Source organism: Hipposideros armiger, unplaced genomic scaffold, assembly GCF_001890085.2.
Source record: "Hipposideros armiger isolate ML-2016 unplaced genomic scaffold, ASM189008v1 scaffold_19, whole genome shotgun sequence".
Taxonomy (NCBI): Eukaryota; Metazoa; Chordata; class Mammalia; order Chiroptera; family Hipposideridae; genus Hipposideros; species Hipposideros armiger.
Genome location: NW_017731369.1, coordinates 5307654 through 5324252, shown reverse-complemented (window position 1 = coordinate 5324252; position 16599 = coordinate 5307654). Strand labels below are relative to the sequence as shown.

The 16599-nt window shown below is 46.7% G+C and overlaps 1 protein-coding gene across 4 annotated transcripts in view; it reads left to right on the top strand.

The window, feature by feature from the left end:
• The first annotated feature begins 545 nt into the window (after nt 1-545).
• Nucleotides 546-16599, top strand: part of ZDHHC7 (zDHHC palmitoyltransferase 7) — a 29730-nt gene continuing 13676 nt past the window's right edge. Inside the window, exons 1-3 of one of the 4 annotated variants that reach the window (XM_019635208.1) lie at nt 546-1761; nt 5130-5203; nt 14842-14927. The gene's annotated coding sequence lies outside the window, so the exon portion shown is untranslated. Of the gene's footprint in view, nt 1762-5129; nt 5204-14006; nt 14198-14841; nt 14928-16599 lie in introns of those variants that run through there. The other 3 variants (XM_019635207.1, XM_019635210.1, XM_019635209.1) reach the window with 3 other exon arrangements.

Sequence of the window (16599 nt, the reverse complement as noted above, 5' to 3'; positions counted from 1 at the left end):
GCCAGCATGGCGGGCCCTACAAACCCAGAGGCTGAACGTAACCACGTTGGATTATCTGAACATGAAAATTCCTAACCAAAAGTGAGTCATGGCGAGTAGTCATATCCTAGACCTGTAGCTTCCTTGACAAAGGTCAGTCTTTACCTTATGTGAGCCCGTGTGGTGTCTTTTTGAATCTAAGATAACATAATTTAGAAAGGTCAGCGTAATTTGGCACAACCTCCTCACCAGGGCAGGAGATTGCAGAACCCCTCATTGTTATCTTGTTCCCTGCACACCATCACTAGGTGCTGTAAATGTTAATTATTAACTATCCTGTACCCACCAATGTAAAAGAAGTATGTGTCTCCCTGTTTTACTGTTTATCCAATCCCAGTGCCTCCCCATCCTTTGCTTTCTCCGGCCCCCATAATCTACCACCAATGGATTTCACATAACCTTCCTTACATTTCCTCCTTTGATTCTAATGCATAAAATAAGCTGCGAAACTATCATTCTCTGGAGCATTTTTCTCAGTCCGTTGAGATGTTTGCTTCCTGGCAATTGTCATCAGTTTGGCTCAAATAAGCTCACAAAAATTCTCTATAGGTTTGGACATTTCTTACACTGACAATACACCAACAAAAACTTAAACTTTTTAAAGCTGAAATTTTGACGAATGTAATGCACCCCTTACTTCCAAAAGTTTAGCAGGAATACGTTTCTGGGAGCAAGAACAGTAAATAGTGAGAAAGTGGCTGGCAGACAGTGAGATTCTGATAGGTCCCTTAGCTGTAATTATTGCTTTCATCAATCTTAATTATACTGCTTTTCATCAATTGAGTGAGTACACATCAGTTTAACAACAAACACTAACGGAGCACCTACTTCCCAGCCCTGCGGAAATTGTCCCCAATATTACAGGAAACCCAAGTTAAAAAAACAGCAAGTGTCTACCTTAAAAAAATACATATAGGACTTATCATCTGGGAAAAAAAATCGTTGGGATCCTCTGGTGTCCAGGTCCCTCTGGGGAGACCAGAGGCTCAGCGAACCCCAGGAAATCAGGCCTCCAAACCCCAGTCCATAGGCTTCCCCTTTTCCCCACGTGCTTCTGCCTCGGTCGTTTGCACTCCTGTCGTTTCCATTTCCCCATTTCCTGAGTTCTCATTCCTGCATGCTGCACGGGCCACACCTAAAGTTGGCACATTCTTGAGATGTCGCCGCGGGATCCGTGCACCTGGGTAAGAATTCTCCGCCGAGCGGGACAGCCTGACACCGCGGCTTGGACCTTGCGGCAGCCCGTAGCCCCCGTCCTTTCCCTTCCGGATGTCGGCGTGGAGGGAATCCCTTTACTTTAGCGAGCGGAGCTTGTAAGGAGAAGCTGCCTTTCTCAAGGAACTGTCAGTCCTTCGGAGCCGGCGTGCCTGAGGACTCCTGGCTAACAGGTCCCCCTGTACACCGTCTCGAGCGCCGCTCCGCCGCCAGGAAGGGGAACGGCGGGAACTACGCACGCGCGGCGCCGCTGACCTCGCGGGGTTCACTTCCGGGGGTCGCGCCGCCTGCTCTCCAGGCAGGGCTCTGGGCTCCCGTGTGTGCTTTGCGGCCGCCTCCCTCCGATCGGCCCGGCGGGACCGACCCGAGCGGAGCCATGGGGCCTGCAGCGGGCCGGCCGTGAGCGCGGCCGCAGGATGCGTCCCTGCCTCGGCTGCTGCAGTCGCCGCCGCCGCCGCCACAGGTCAGGAGGAGCCGCAGCGCGGGGCGACCCCGCCCGGGCCTCGGGTGAGTGCGGCCGGCTGGGCTGGGCTGGGCTGAGCCGGGCCGGGCTGGCTGCTCACTCCAAGGTCTCCCGGCCACTCCCAGCCCCCTGCTCCCTGTCCTCCACCCCGCCGCGTATCTGCGACCTTCCCAGATTTCTGGGGGGACACTTCGGTGCCTGCACTTGACTTCCCCCTGCACTCTTGTCACGCCTTAGTTGATCTTTCGGAGTAGGGCCCGAATTGGAGCCCCAGCTTTTTGCCTGACCTTGGGCATGACAGCACCCCGATCCAAGGTTTCTTTTCTCTTAATAACGGGGTTGTTCTTAGGGCTGGAAGAGAGAGTGGCTATAAACCCTTCTGGAAGCTGTAAAGTGTTATTTATAGGCATACAGGACAATGGCCTTTCTCCACATCGTCCGTGGCTTCTTGAATGCTCTTGTTCTTCCCTTCCTTAAGTTTTTTTCCCCCCACTTTTCTCCTGCTTTGTACATCTTTCTCATTATCTTCCCATACCCCTGTCAATGATCTTTGGAGGGGTTTCCTGACAGGGCATCTGGGACAATCAGGTCAGCCTTCAGGGCAATCAATGTCTGCATCTGTTCTTAGTGCAGTCAAGATTTATCTCTTCCGAGGAGTCGTTGCTGCTGAACCTGAGGCTCTTTTCGCTCTTGGATGGACACGATTCACTTAACGAGCAACCAGTTTATGATGTTAGTTCAATTGGAGTGTAAGGACAACTGTTGATGCAGCTGCCTCGCTTCTTTTGCTGTCCAGGTTGTCTACCGTGCTTTCCAAATTGCTGCTACAATGTTACATTTGTAATGGGCTTAGTGGATGTATTTAATCCACATATATTTGTGTATTTTACTCTTACTGCCTTAGATGGTCCGGAAATCTAGCTCAGTTTATTTTTCTTCCTAAACTCTTCACCTCACAGATGATGAATTTAATTTCTTTGATATGGTCTTACAACTTGTACTTACCTAAAGTCACTCTTTAAAGAGTCACCTTGTTACATTTGCTTGTTAGGAAGTTACAACTTGGTTAAAGTGAATGGCTCTTGGGATATTTGACAAATGGAATGGAACACAAGTGCATTTCTTGAACTTTGGAAAACAGAAGGGTTAGATTTATTGAAGTTATTTGATTTATGTGCTTTTGGAATTAGACTAGTAGGTTCACTTTGACTTTTGAACTGAGAGATGGAGGAGAGAACAAGACCATCTGAAAAGGTAATTTTCAAAGGAACTCATAAAGCAACAATTGGAGCTCTTTATGCAAATATCTCATATCAAGGTAAAAAGGGTAAAAATGTATACAAGTGTTTTATTACCAATGACTCAGAGCCTGCCTCGGATTACAGTGAGTGAATTGCAACTTTATAGCCATGCTAATGAATGCAGCATAAAGGCAGAAATCCTCTTCTAGAAAGGGCAAGTCCAGTCATGCGCCACTTAACAATAGGGACATGTTCTGAGGAGTGTGTCGTTAGGCGATTTCGCTGTTGTGTGAACAGTCATATAGTGTCCTAACACAGACCTAGATGGCCTACCCTGCTACACACCTAGGCTTTATGGTATAGCCTATTGCTCCCAGGCTACAAACCTGTACAGCCTGTTACTGTACAAAACAACACAAGATTAAAGCAAGCACAAGAGAACATGATGCCATCAAGAGACAAGGTACACATGAGATGTGTGAGGCTGCTGTCGGCGTAACACAGCATCCTGTTTTACAGCACACTTGTTTTTATAAGTAGAAAGAATATACTCTAACAATAAAAGTATAGCGTAGTAAATACATAAAGCAGTAACACAGTCGTATTATCGAGTATTATGTACAGTACATAATGGTATGTGCTATAGTGTATACGACTGGCAGCGTAGCGTAGTAGGTTTGATTACACCAGCATCACCACAAACATTTGAGTAATGCGTTGCACTATGATGTCACTAGGCAATAGGACTTTCTCAGCTCCATTTGAGTCTTAGGAGACCACCATTGTAGATGCATTCCGTTGCTGACCGAATTGTCGTTATGCCGCACATGACTGTATTAGCGTGAATAGAATGGCCCTCTTCGTGAGAGGGTACTAAAAGGAACGTTAATGTAAGACCAGTCTTAATTCAGTCGAAAGTATAGACATCCTTTTCTATTCTTACTGACACTGTTCCTGCAGGCTTAGACTCTTTGGTGATATAAGTAACACAGTCTTTGTTAATTTGAGGAAACGGGACTAGAAATAAGTTCACCTACGAAGTTAACGTTGGGGATGAACTGAGGAGTAGTTTTCCTGGTGATTCAGAACTTCCCTGCTCCAGTCCATGCCAGATAGCTCTACGAGATCATTTTCTTGAAGAAGCTTTTTGAGGATACATTTCCTTTTCGTGGGGGGAGTGGTAGTGGTGGGGGAACAGTGTGTTTTTCCAGGACCCATCAACTCCAAGTCAAGTAGTTGTTTCAATCTAGTTGTGGAGGGCACAGCTCAGTGGCCCATGTGGGGATCGAACCGGCAGCCTTGGTGTTATGAGCACTATGTTCTAACCAGCTGAGCTAACCGGACGCCCCAAGGATACGTTTCTTAAAAGTGATGTTTTCATTATAAAAGTAATACATTCTTATTTTGTAAAAAATTAAATAGCAGAGCAGAGCATACAGTCTAAATACTCATTCTCACGCCCTCTTCTCCCCAGAGCCAATGTCCAGGGTCAGTGTTAACAACTTGTCATGTGACCCTTCAGCTCTAGCACCTGGGAAGCGTTCAGCTGTGAGAGTTAGTCAACTACAAAGTTTAGAGGGAACAGTCCCCACAAGGCCGCCTTCACTTGTGACACTAGCTGCAAGTTTGGGGGTTTCCCAAACCACCTTATATTTGATTAGTTGTTAGAAGGACTCGCAGAACTCACTGAAGGATGTCATACTCGCAGTTATGGTTTATTACAGGTAAAGGATACAGACTAAAATCAGCCGAGGGAAGAGGCTCGAAGGACAGAGTCCGGGGAAGTATTAGAGGTGGGGCTTCTGTTGTCCTCTCCCCGTGGAGTCAGAACACGTGACTTTCCCAGCATTCATAGGAGACAGTATGCTTGGGGACTTGCCAACCAGGGAAGCTCACCTGAGTCTTGGTGTTTAGTCTTTATTGGGGTTCCATTTCATAGGCGTGATTGATTGATCGCTCACAGGGTTGATCTCGGTTTCCAGGTCAACTGATGGTGTGTGACACAAAGGCCACCCTAAATCCAACTGTTAATCTTTCTGGTTTGGCCAGCTCCCACCCTAAGTCATTGTCAGCCGAGGACAAAGGCCAGACCGCCTTTTGGGCAAGCATCCTTCCATCTCTCATGGTCCCTTCCTTAAAACTACACTTTTCTTTTGCTTTACCATTGACAGATGACTCTCCCGTCTAGATCATGGAGGAGGCAGAGGCTACTGGGAGAGTTCTTTCAACCTTGATTCCTTTCGAGGTAAAATATCTCTGAACAGCCGTCAGTCTTTTTCTTCCCCTTGCCTCTGAGGAAGAGATAACCCCTCTTTCCCTTCCAGACACTAACCAGGCCCGACCCTGCTTAGCTTCCGAGATCAGATGAGCTCGGGCGCGTTCAGGGTGATGTTGCTGTAGACTGTCCCTCCTTCCCAGTGCGAACTTGTATCTGTCCTTCAGTCTGCCTGTTATGGGACATGCATTTAGTCATTGACTCTCACTCGCCCCTTTGATTTTCTTCTCTTTCACTGACTCTTCGCCTCTTCCTACAGCCATGTTCTTGTCTTGCTAATCTTAGCCTTGCTTAGACTTCATTCCACTCTTGAAAAACCTTCAAAAGAACCCCCTTGTCTTATAAAATCCAGACCCTTTATGGGGCCAGGATAATGCCTTATGTTGGTACAGGACCTTCTAGTTTTCAAATACTCATGTTATCTGACCGTGCCTGGTATGTGATGGGTGCTTGGTAAATGTCAGATTAATGAATAATTGGGCCAGGCCGAGAGCGAGAGTCTTCTCATTGGAGGGAACAACAGAAGCAAAAGCACAGAGGGTGAAAGGGCATGGCAAGGGGAGCCCGAATGAACACTGTGTGGGAGAGAGTGATGGCGGCTGAGCCCGGAAAGGTAGGGAGAGCAGACTCAGTGGAGCCTTGAATGCCGTGGTCCCAAGGTTTGGGACCAGGTTGAGTTTGTGGCCCGCGCTGTGATCCTGACGGTAATTCCTGCAGCCACACAGAGGGTGTTTGGAACCTGGCGACCCTCTGAGGTCAGGATCCTGCAGAGCTTCAGGCCAGAGGTGAGGGCGCCTCCACTTGGGTTGTGGGAAAGGTGACAAGGGAAGAATCAGAGCTGTCAGTGGGGAGTCTCATCAGCATATGGGAATGAGGGGGGAGGAGGAGGACTTGTGTGCCTAGAGGTGTCTAATAAATACTGGTTGTGCGAGCAGTGTGTCAACACATGGAAGGAGAGGCCAGCTCTGTGCTAAGCTGGTGGTTTGATTCATTCTGGGAAATGGCGCGGTTCATTGGCTGCACCCCGTAAGCCAGGGGGGCAGTCGGAATAGAGAAGCTTCCAGTTTCTCTTGAGATGGGCCTTTATAGTATCATTTCTTTGTTGAACTGTTTTGAATTCTTAGAGTTCCATGCTTCCCAAATTCCATTTATTCGCTACAGAATGCATTTTCTAAAACCAAGTGCTGTGGGAGGTATTTTAATGGAAGAACACGGGCTTTGGAGTCCAAACACTCCACCCTTGTGAACTTGGGCAAGTTACTTCAGTTCTAAGGCTCAGTGTCCTCATCCCTAAAATGAGCTCATACAAGTAGTGCCTAGCTGTTAGGGTGGTGGCAGGAGTAAATGCAATAATGCATAGAAAACTCCTGACACACAGCCGGTGTTGGGTAATTGGACTTTCCTTTCACCTCTGATATTTTACATTGTCATTAACTTGGCAACTGAGAGCTAAATCTAGTGGCATGTCAGATGTTCATCGTGTTTCGGATGTGGGTGAGTCCAGTGTTTCAAAAATTCACTTCATATTAAACAAGGAAGCCCTGTTTAGGGAAATATGGAAGGAGCCTGGGATTCGTCAGTCTCATTCAGGTTCAGCTGGTCTCTGGGACAGGACATTTAAAGAGCTTTGGAACTCTGGGGCTCCTTTTATTTCTGGATTTAGGATTCTTGAGGGTTTACTAACCAGGTTGGGATGTTTAAAAAGCACTGCTCCATTTGACAGTCGAAGTCAGGCTATGGCTCTGGTACAGGGATAAAAATGAAACCTTTGGTAGGTGTGTGAACATGCCTTTATGAGACTGCCTCATCCAGCTTAGGTGTTCAGGTGACACAGCCGAGATGGAGACTTTCCCAGAAAAACCCCTCCTGGTGTGGGTTTCTCTCTTCCTCCCCTTCTCCCTCTCTTACTTTAACCCTCTCTCCCCTAAACCCTTCCATTTGTCTCCCCTACTCCTTTTCTCCAAGGCTCCCCGACCTTGGGACTCCCCCTGCCCGCCCCCCATGCCAGACCTCCCACTTTGATCCTCATTCATATTCCTTCCATGTTCCTGTGGGCTTAATTTCTACTTTTTCTCGTCTTCCTCAAGCACGCTCCCTGATTCTCTCCCTCATTCACGCAACAAATAGTTGTGGAGCACGTTGTGTGCTAGGGACACACTGGGGATGTTATGAGGAACATTCTGTTGAGGTGAGGGCCGAGAAACAAGACAGCCAGCAAGGGGGAGGATGGTAAGAGGTGAGGTCAGCAGGTTTCAAGATGGGTAGGATTTTATAGGCCACGGGGAAGCCTTTGGCTGGTTTTCTCAACGCAGAGGCAGTCATGGGATTGTTTTAAGTGAGGGACTGACTCCATCTGATTTCTATCGGTAAAAACGCACTCTGGGTGCGGAGCAGGGAATGGATGGCTGGTTCGGTAGTCTGAGGACTGCCCAGGTGAGGGCTCATGGGCCTTGATCTGGCTGTGTGTGGAGGGAGAAGAGAGGGTCAGATTTCGGTCAGTTTTGGAGGGAAAGCCCACAGGATGTGCTGATGGGTTAAATGTGGAGGTGGGGGAAAGAGTTAGATGAAGGGTGAGTCCTGGAAGGATGACCGAACTCATCGTCAAGGATGAGTTTTGACCTTGGCACCTAGATGGTGGTGCTGTGTGTATTGAGATGGGGAACGTGGGGTCATAACAGTTTGGTGGGTGGGTGGGGAGGTAGTGTTTCAGCTTTGACCTTCCTACAGTGGAGCTGTTGAGAAGCCAGTTGGATACACTCAATGATGCACTATTAGCTTAGGAGTTTCCCAGATGCACATATTTCTAACTGCATGGAACTGAGATCCTATGAGACCGTTCAGAGAGCATACAGATAAAGGGGAAAACCCAGGACTGAGCCTGGGCACTCCCAACATTTAGGTGTCTATGGAGGAGGAAGACATAGGAACTGAAGTATGGCTGGTGAGAAAAGAGAAAAACTCAGTGCTGCCCCCACCCCGCCCCCCACTCATGAGGCTGACTTTTCTCTCCTCGTCCCGTGGCTTCTTGGTGTGTTTCCATCATTTTGATCTGCAGTGTCTGAGTGCTATTTTGGAGTGACTAAGTATTTTAGTGTAAAGGATCTTTCTAGAAAGGTTAAATAAGTTTACCGTTCACATTAAGGATAATGCCAGTATATTATTGAAACTTGGCTTTAGTTAGTTTAATATTCTGTTGGGTTTTGTTTTTTTTTTTCCCTTAAAGGTTATATTCTGTTCTTAGATTCAGTAATTTGAGAAGAAAATAGTGGTTTCACATGGCATCCATTACTGGTCGGGTTTGAAAGCACCAACTAAATCTTTCATGATTGTACACTGATGGAAGGAACGTTTAAGAACATAATTGCAGTAAATACACTGTGGTAGCTTATCTGAATGCTCCATTCGTTTCCCAAGGTCAGTGAGAACCCTGGCTCGCTCTTTAGCATAAGCTACCCTAGCTCAGGCCCCATCCTGGTTCACTTATCATTCAGATTGTCCACATACCTGGGACGGAAGTACTTGACATTCTCCCTCCACTCCCCTCCTGGGTAGCAACCTATTTGCATGGCCACGTATGAGGTCTTATTCTTATGCTGAATGGTACCTCTGAATTCTTAAAGTTCCCCCGGCTGACCCAGCCTCAGGCCACCCTGGCCACCTTGTCGCCTCCTCCAGACCTGATTCTCAGTCCCACCGGGACCTCCAGCTCCCTGATGTTGTCTCTTACCTGGCTTATCGGGGCCTCCACCCTTCATCTTAACACTGGTGAATCATTTCAGCCCAAGTCTCGCCTTTGACACCCTGGTTTTCTATCTTCACCTTCGCTAGTCTCCAGCCCCGAGTAAGCATTTGTAGTGCTGGGGCTGGCGATTGCATCACTTGATTAGAAACTGGAGGTTGCCATCCCTGTCTGCGCCCAGTGTTGTGCCCAGTTAGTTGTGTTTCGGTCCTTTTCTTGGCTGCCCCCTCCCTGCCACAGCTCCCTTTTTCTAGTCTTAGGGGCTGTTCAGCTTTCCTGCGCGTGGCCACCCACAGCCCAGCCCCTTGCTCTCTGCTGAGAAAACAGTGCTATGGAGCGTGAGCCTCTTGAGCGCGGTCCTCCTCCGTAACCACGCGCCTCCCCTTCCTCGAGTCTAGGGGAGAAGGCTCATTCTGCTCTTGCCGTCATTTCCCCTGAGCCTGTAAACTTGGATCTTCATTCTTTCAAAACAGAAAAAAGTGAGCCTGTATTGCTTTTGCAGGAAAAGTCCAAATAAGTACCAAATTAAAAAGAAACGACAGCAAGCATGGCAGGCCCTCTTAGTTTCCGTTCTCTTAGCCTGATAGTCCAGTTGGCTTACCTAGGCAGGCATTCTTCACTCTGTTTACAGTCGGTCGCTTTTGGGGCTGTCCTAGGCTTTTTAAAAGCGTGACATGGTCAGACCCAGATGCAACATGGTGGGGTCTCAGGGACTAACTGTGACTTTGGGTGGGTATTTAAACCCTGTGGGTCCAAGGTGGCTCATCTCTAAAATGGGGAGACCAAGTACTTCTTAAGATAATTATCTCAATTTAAGTGAGATAATACGAGAGGGTAAATTAATTTTTTTTTCCTTTTAGCTACATATGTCCTTCACTTAACTGCATATAAAAAATTTTGCTGCTTTCATTTTCTCACCACCTGGTCGGCAAGCGCTTGGCAATTTACTGAAACTGAATCTGCCTGGCCTCCCCTGGCTCCCTGTTTGGTGTGTTGACTGCTCCCACCTTCCTTCCTGCCTGTGTTCCCCGGGGTTCCAGCCTCACACTTTTGTGGCTTTTTGGGTGACCACATCCGCTCCCATTCATCGGTTTCCTCTGTGCTGGGGTCGCATTCCATAGGCCTAGGCAGGGGGCTGGAGGAGGTCAGAGACTAATTGTCTGCTAGTTGATTCTGCAGACCCCTCCAATTCATTGAGCCCCAGTCTTGGCGCTCTCTCCTTGATCCTGCAGCTTGCACGTTCCATGAGAGTCAGCTGGGGCAGTCATGCCCCTCAGCCCCTTTTACTTGCCTTGTACTCTGCCTTGTCTGCTCCATCTTGTTGGTCACTGCTATGCTCTTGCTCTGACTATCTCTCAGCCAACCCACTTCAGGCCCCTGCTCCGCCCTCGGCCTTGGCCTGAATCATTTCTGCTTTGGGTCACAGCAGCAGCCTCCTGGTTGCCTGTCTTTCTCCTTCCATCCTAGTCGCACTGAGGACTGGGCATTTAAATGTATATATGCAAATCTGCGTCACTGATCCACAATGTGTTAAAAACATCTATCTGTTTACCTAAGTTCTGGTGCTTCCCATTCTGCAGAATTCAGGCTCCTTATCTTTGCATTCAGAGTGCTTTGGTTTTGACCCCAGTCTGCCCTTGGATCCCATTCCCCCTCTCTCTCCCACCCTCCTTTGCCCTGAGTGGGGGCCCTTAGGCGCACTGCATTCCCCTTCCTGGGTATGTACCTTCTCGCACTGTTCTCTCCTTCTGTCCGTATCTTATTCATCAGGCCCCCACCATGCTTTCTCCTTTACTGATGCCCTGGTTCCTCCAGACAGAATTGGCTGTTGTCACCTCTGTCTCTCTCTCCCATCACACTCTGCTCCTAATTTGGGGATAACACTTAGCACAGTATTTACAAGGCTGATTCCCACCTCTGCTGGTTTGTGAGCCCCTGTGGGCAGAAGCTCCTGTCTGTGGTTGCTGTAGAGTGTGGTGCCTGCAGAGCCCCTGCACCCCATGTAACTGGATCTCTAATGGCTGGTGTTTGCTGCCTATTCTGCTTCTGTGCCTCCTGCAGAGGCTTGCTTATTCCTGTGTTTTATAGGTCATCAGTGGGTGTATGAAGAGTAAAACAATGAGTTTAAACAGCGTTTGAATATATAAACACCAATACAAGACTCTAGGGTAGACTTTCTTTTTTGTTGCCATAGTGAAATAATTGTATCTTGATTCTTTTTCGCAGTAACTGATCACCAAAGAATACAGATATCTTCTGTTTACTTGTTTCAGTGTGTTTATGAGAAATATACTTTCTGTTTGTTTATAGCCAAGGAAAAAGGTGAGGGGAAGAGATTAAGAAACTGAACCGAAGATACAGTTAAAAGCACAAAGAGACAGTTAAAAGCAGGATCTTGGTTCCTGAATGCAGTTCTAGGAAGAAAGCTGTTTGGGCAGCCCACCCTTTCACGCCTGCTTCAAGGACCTGTGCTGGTTTTTTTTTTTGAGGCATAGTTGATATACAACAAAATTAACAGTTTCAAGTTATGTTGTTCATTGTTTTGGATCTTTTCTTAACAGCTCACTGAATTTTGTTTTGACAAATGCATATGCCCGTGTAGCTTACCTCCCTGTCTGGATATGGGGCATTTCCATCAACTCAGAAAGTTACCCAGGGGTCTTCTCACTCATTCCCCCTTGTGCTCAAACCCCTGTTCTGTTTCTTTCAAAATAAATTAGTTTTTCCTGGTTTAGTGTGCCATATAGATGCACTTGTACTGTGCATCTCCTGTGTCTGGTTTCCTTCTCGTTGCAATTTATCTGTGTCGTTGCATGTATCGGTAATTTTTTTGCTGAGAAGTTTTCATTGTATGAATGTACCATAGTTTGTTCATTTATCTCCTGGGGATGGCTATTTGGGTTGTTTCTGGAATATTATGAATAAAGCTGCTGTGAACAGTTTTGTACATGAGTTGTGTTCATGTTCATTTATTCTTGCGTAAATACCTAGAAGTGGAACTGCATAGGGTAGGTGTTTGTTTAACTTTGAGAAAGTGCCAGACCGCTTTCTGAAGTGGTTGCTGTGTTGGTTACGTTTTTAAATTTATGAAAGTAATTGCAATTGGGTCTCATTGTAGAGAGTCCGCTGTAGACCTGGTGCCTGTGATTGGCAGTCTTGTATTTTGCAAAGCCAGGTTTATTTTAAAACATGGGTAACAAACTCATTTGAAAATATTCAAAATCAATGTGAATAAAATGTTGAAAATATTAAGGCATAATTAGGTACTATTAGTTCAGAATATTATTTGGCATTTAAAGTTGTTGGCTATCACATAGATATTTGAATAAAGTTGCTATATATAAATACCATATTTAAAATGTCATCGCCATTTGTTTAAACCGCTTAACACTCATGGCTACATTTGCTATTATCAAGTTCGGAAGGGCCTCAGAGCTGGAAGTACGTTAGGGTGGTGGTGTTGAGGGTGGGGTGGGAGGTTGTCCAGGTGAGTGCGGAGGAGACTTGCAGCGGCTGGGCCCGCAGGGGAGGCTGACAGCAGAGCCTGGCCCCGGTGGAGGGGCGGCAGACATGCACCAGGAAGCACTGGGCAGCCCCTGGGTTAACTGGGAGGAGCACCAGGATCTGTTTGGTGGCAGAGACCAGGGAAACATGCCCTCCATGCCTCTTGATCCCCCCACCCCCCTATCCCTTCACCTTCTTCCACGCCAGCGTTCTGGTGTTCAACTCAGGGGTCCTGGTTTCAGAAAACAGACACTATATTTTAATTGGATTGTTTCCAATTAAAAAATGGACAGGGGACCTGAACAGACACTTCTCCCGAGAAGACATACAAACAGCCAACAGACATATGAAAAGATGCCCAACTTCACTAGCTATCAGGAAAATGCAAAGCAAAACCACAATGAGCTCTCACCTCACCCTTGTTAGAATGGCTCTTATCAACAAGACAGATCACAAGTGTTGGAGAGGCTGTGGAGAAAAAGGAACCCTCATACCCTGCTGATGGGCATGTAAATTGATGCAGCCACTATGGAGGTTCCTCAAAAAGTTAAGAATAGAATTACCATACAACCCAGTAACCCCTCTTCTGGTAAAAATTTGAAAGCACTTATTTGTAAAGATATATGTACCCCTCTGTTTGTTGAAGCAGCATTCACAGTAATCAAGACATGGGAACAACCTCGGTGTCCTCCAACAGATGACTTGATAAAGATGTGGGGCATAGAGGCAGTGGAATGTTACTCGGCCATAAAAACGATGAAAGTGCCATTTGCGACAACATGGATGGATCTTGAGAAAATCATGTTCTAGGGTGAAATAGGTCAGAGGAGGACAAGAACCATGTGATTTCACTCATTGTGGGATATCAAACAAAGCAAGAAACAAACTCAGACACACACAACAGTATAGTGATTACCAGAGGAAGGTGGTTGAGGGGACGACGAGGAGGATAAAGGGGGTCAAATATATGGTGATGGAAGGAGATCAGACTTTGGGTGGTGAGCACACAGTGCAACTTACAGATGATGTATTACAGAATTGTACACCTGATATTTATATAATGTTATTAACCAATGTTACCCCAATAAATTTTAAAAAGGAAACCATAAAACAAAACAAAAACAGACACCAACTGAGGGTTTGCTTAAGCAGAAAAATAATATATTGGAAGGATATTGGATAAAAGCAGACTGGACAGGCTGTAAGGCGGGTGGCCAGGCAGCAGAGGAAGCCACGCTGTGTGGGAAGGATGCTTGTTCGGCGACGGCCTCTGCCAGACCTCCTGTTGTTTGGAAGATGGACCCTCCTGGACTGGCCCTGTAGTTTTATTTTATTTTCTCTCCTAAGGTCTTTCTCTTTGCCCTTTAGTTCTCGTTTCTGGGAGATTTCCCCACCCTCGGGTCCATTCCTATTTTTAAGATTTCAAAATTCTCCCATCATAATTTCATTTTTCAGTAACTAGGAAGTCCTCATCATGTTCCTCTTTTTGTTTCACAGATACAATTTCTTATTGTTTCTTACGTTTTCTTCTCTGTGCATTGTGCCCGCTCTTAACTCCTTTCCTCCTGTTTCTTTTTTGGGCTCTTGTCTTTCACGAGACCTGTTTTGGGCGTTCTTCAAAACACCTGACTGTTGGCTGTTCATTCATACGTCAGAATGAGATGTGCCAAGCGCTTGGAGCCTGTGTGTCCATGGTAGGATGCCCTTTGGTGGCCCTCACGGTAGGAAAATGTGGCAGTGAATCTGACCTCTCTGTTGGGGTTCCCCTGCGTCTTGGTATCTTTAGGCCTTTTCTGCCAGGCTAAAAGAGTGCTTCTCTAGAGCTTGTGTGGGAGCTGCGACCTGGGAGCTCCTTTTTTCAGTAGGTGGCCCTGACTGAGCTTCCGCCGTGTTCCTTTCCTGGACTTGCCCCCTCCATCCAGCACCTGTCACCTCTTGGTCCCTCTCCCTCTTTTCTCTGATTCCTTTGTTGTGGCTCGTAAAACAGTTGTTGACAATTGAAATGCAGGCTGGTCAGATTTGGTCTGGATTTTCCCCAGAGGTCTTTCTCGAGAGATTTTGACTTAAAGATTTATAGGTAACACCGTGGCTAAAATAGCAGGAGGGTAAAATGGACAGACTTAAAATAAATGACTTGATTTTCAGGATCGTCAATTTACTAGTAATGAAAACTTAGGGGAGTAATGATTCCTAGTTAGGGGCAGCTCTCAAAAAAAAAAAAAGGGTAGTTCTCAATAACTGAACTTTATGTGTGGAATGTTATCCTGGTTATATATGCTCCAAAAATTAATCATACCCTAAGAAATTACATGCTTTTCTATTATAAAATTAGTAACTTTCCTAATCAAATTTTATTGTCTTTCAGATCCTATCACATAGGACAGTATGCACTTTAAGATCCTGAAGAAAAGGCGCAAAATGTTCAAGTAATGTTTCGAAATAATTTGTAAGGTAAGAAGAGTGAGGTTCTTTGTGTAGGTGTATAATCAGTCACTCTTTCCTTTCTGACAGCTGACACTAATGGATACTTTTTTTTTTTTTAAATTGGGGAACAGTGTTTTTTCTAGGACCCATCAGCTCCAAGTCAAGTAGTTCTTTCAATCTAGTTGTGGAGGGTGCAGTTCAGTGGCCCATTTGGGGATCGAACCGGCAACCTTGGTGTTACGAGCACTGCGCTCTAACCACCTGAGCTAACCAGCCACCGCATAATGGTTTACTATTGAAAAGGCAATATGGACAGTACCAAAGGTCAGCGGCGACAAGGAAATCTTTCTCTCCACCTTTTGTCATTAGCTTCCTTCCTGCCTATCTTACAAGGGGTGGGGAGAGTCCAGGCAGTGAACTGACAAGATCTTAGCAAGTTGTACAAGATGAGGTGAATGCTCAAGTGTCAATGTAATGGCAGGTTTCTGCCTGTGTGGTTGGTTGGTTGGTCATCCCCTTAAATAATGGAGATCTGCAGTGCAGCTTTTAGTGTTCTGAGAAGCGGGGCTTTATTTCACATAAGGACAAACAGCTGAGGTACAGGAGTGCAGACAAAAGTCCCATTAAATCAGCCATTGAAGTCGGAAAATGATGATGTGACATTTGCCTGACCAACGGTCAATACGTAGCACTTTCAGGTTTCTCCCAGAAATGATCTTCAGGGGTATTAAATCGATAGCGATTTGGGTATTCAGCGTAGAGTAAGACTGCAGCCCTGCCCTACCGAGTGTGTGCTTTTTAGTCCTGCTCCACAAATTGCCGTGCCACTGCTCTCATGTTCCCAGGATTTTTATATCAGTACAAAGTAAAGGAATTGTTTCCTCATTTCCTCCCCTCCCTTCCTGTTGCATTACTAAAATGTAAATACAGTGACTCAGCGGAACGCTCGTCCCGTTTATGACCGATAACCGAGTGCGTCCAGCCTCACCTTGCCGTGTCCGCTGATTGCTTTCTAAAAGATAAAGTGACTTCTGGGCGTCAGGTGGTTTTCCCTTTGTCTTCTAGTGGACTTCACGAATGTGGCTCTAAAGCCCACGAGCCTTGAGCACCAGCATCATATGCGCTCCTGGGAATTCCTCCTGTGCCAGTGTTTTGGTATCTTTGTGGTTGCTCTTCCTGCACAAACAGACCTGCTGTCTGCACCCCACGCAGAGGCCTGCATGCCGCCACAGGGCTGCGCCCTGCGCTGTCTGGCAGCTCTCTCCACTCCCTTAACCGGAGGTTATTTGTGCCTTCAGACAGCATTCAGGGGCCTGATTTCTGGCTAGAACTCAGACTGCGCGAATGTTGTGCTCTGACAAGAGGCTAGTCTGTCTCTGGACATGTGGCCGTGCAGCTTATTATCTTACTGCCCAGCAAGCAGGCACCTGTTTCTCATAGAAAGCATCCTCCTTGAGGAGTCAGCATAAAGCAAAGGCATTCCGGTCGGAGGAATTTTTCAGCTGAAGGTCTTGACCTGTGTGCAGTTATGATTCATGAAGAAACGCTTATGGGGCTGGCCGAGTGGCTCAGTTGGTTAAGAGCGCGAGCTCTGAGCAATAGGGTTGCCAGTTTGATTCACACATGGGCCAGTGAGCTGCACCTGAGCTGAGCTGCCACTGAGCTGGTAAGAGTGTGTGCTCTTAACAGCAAGGTTGCC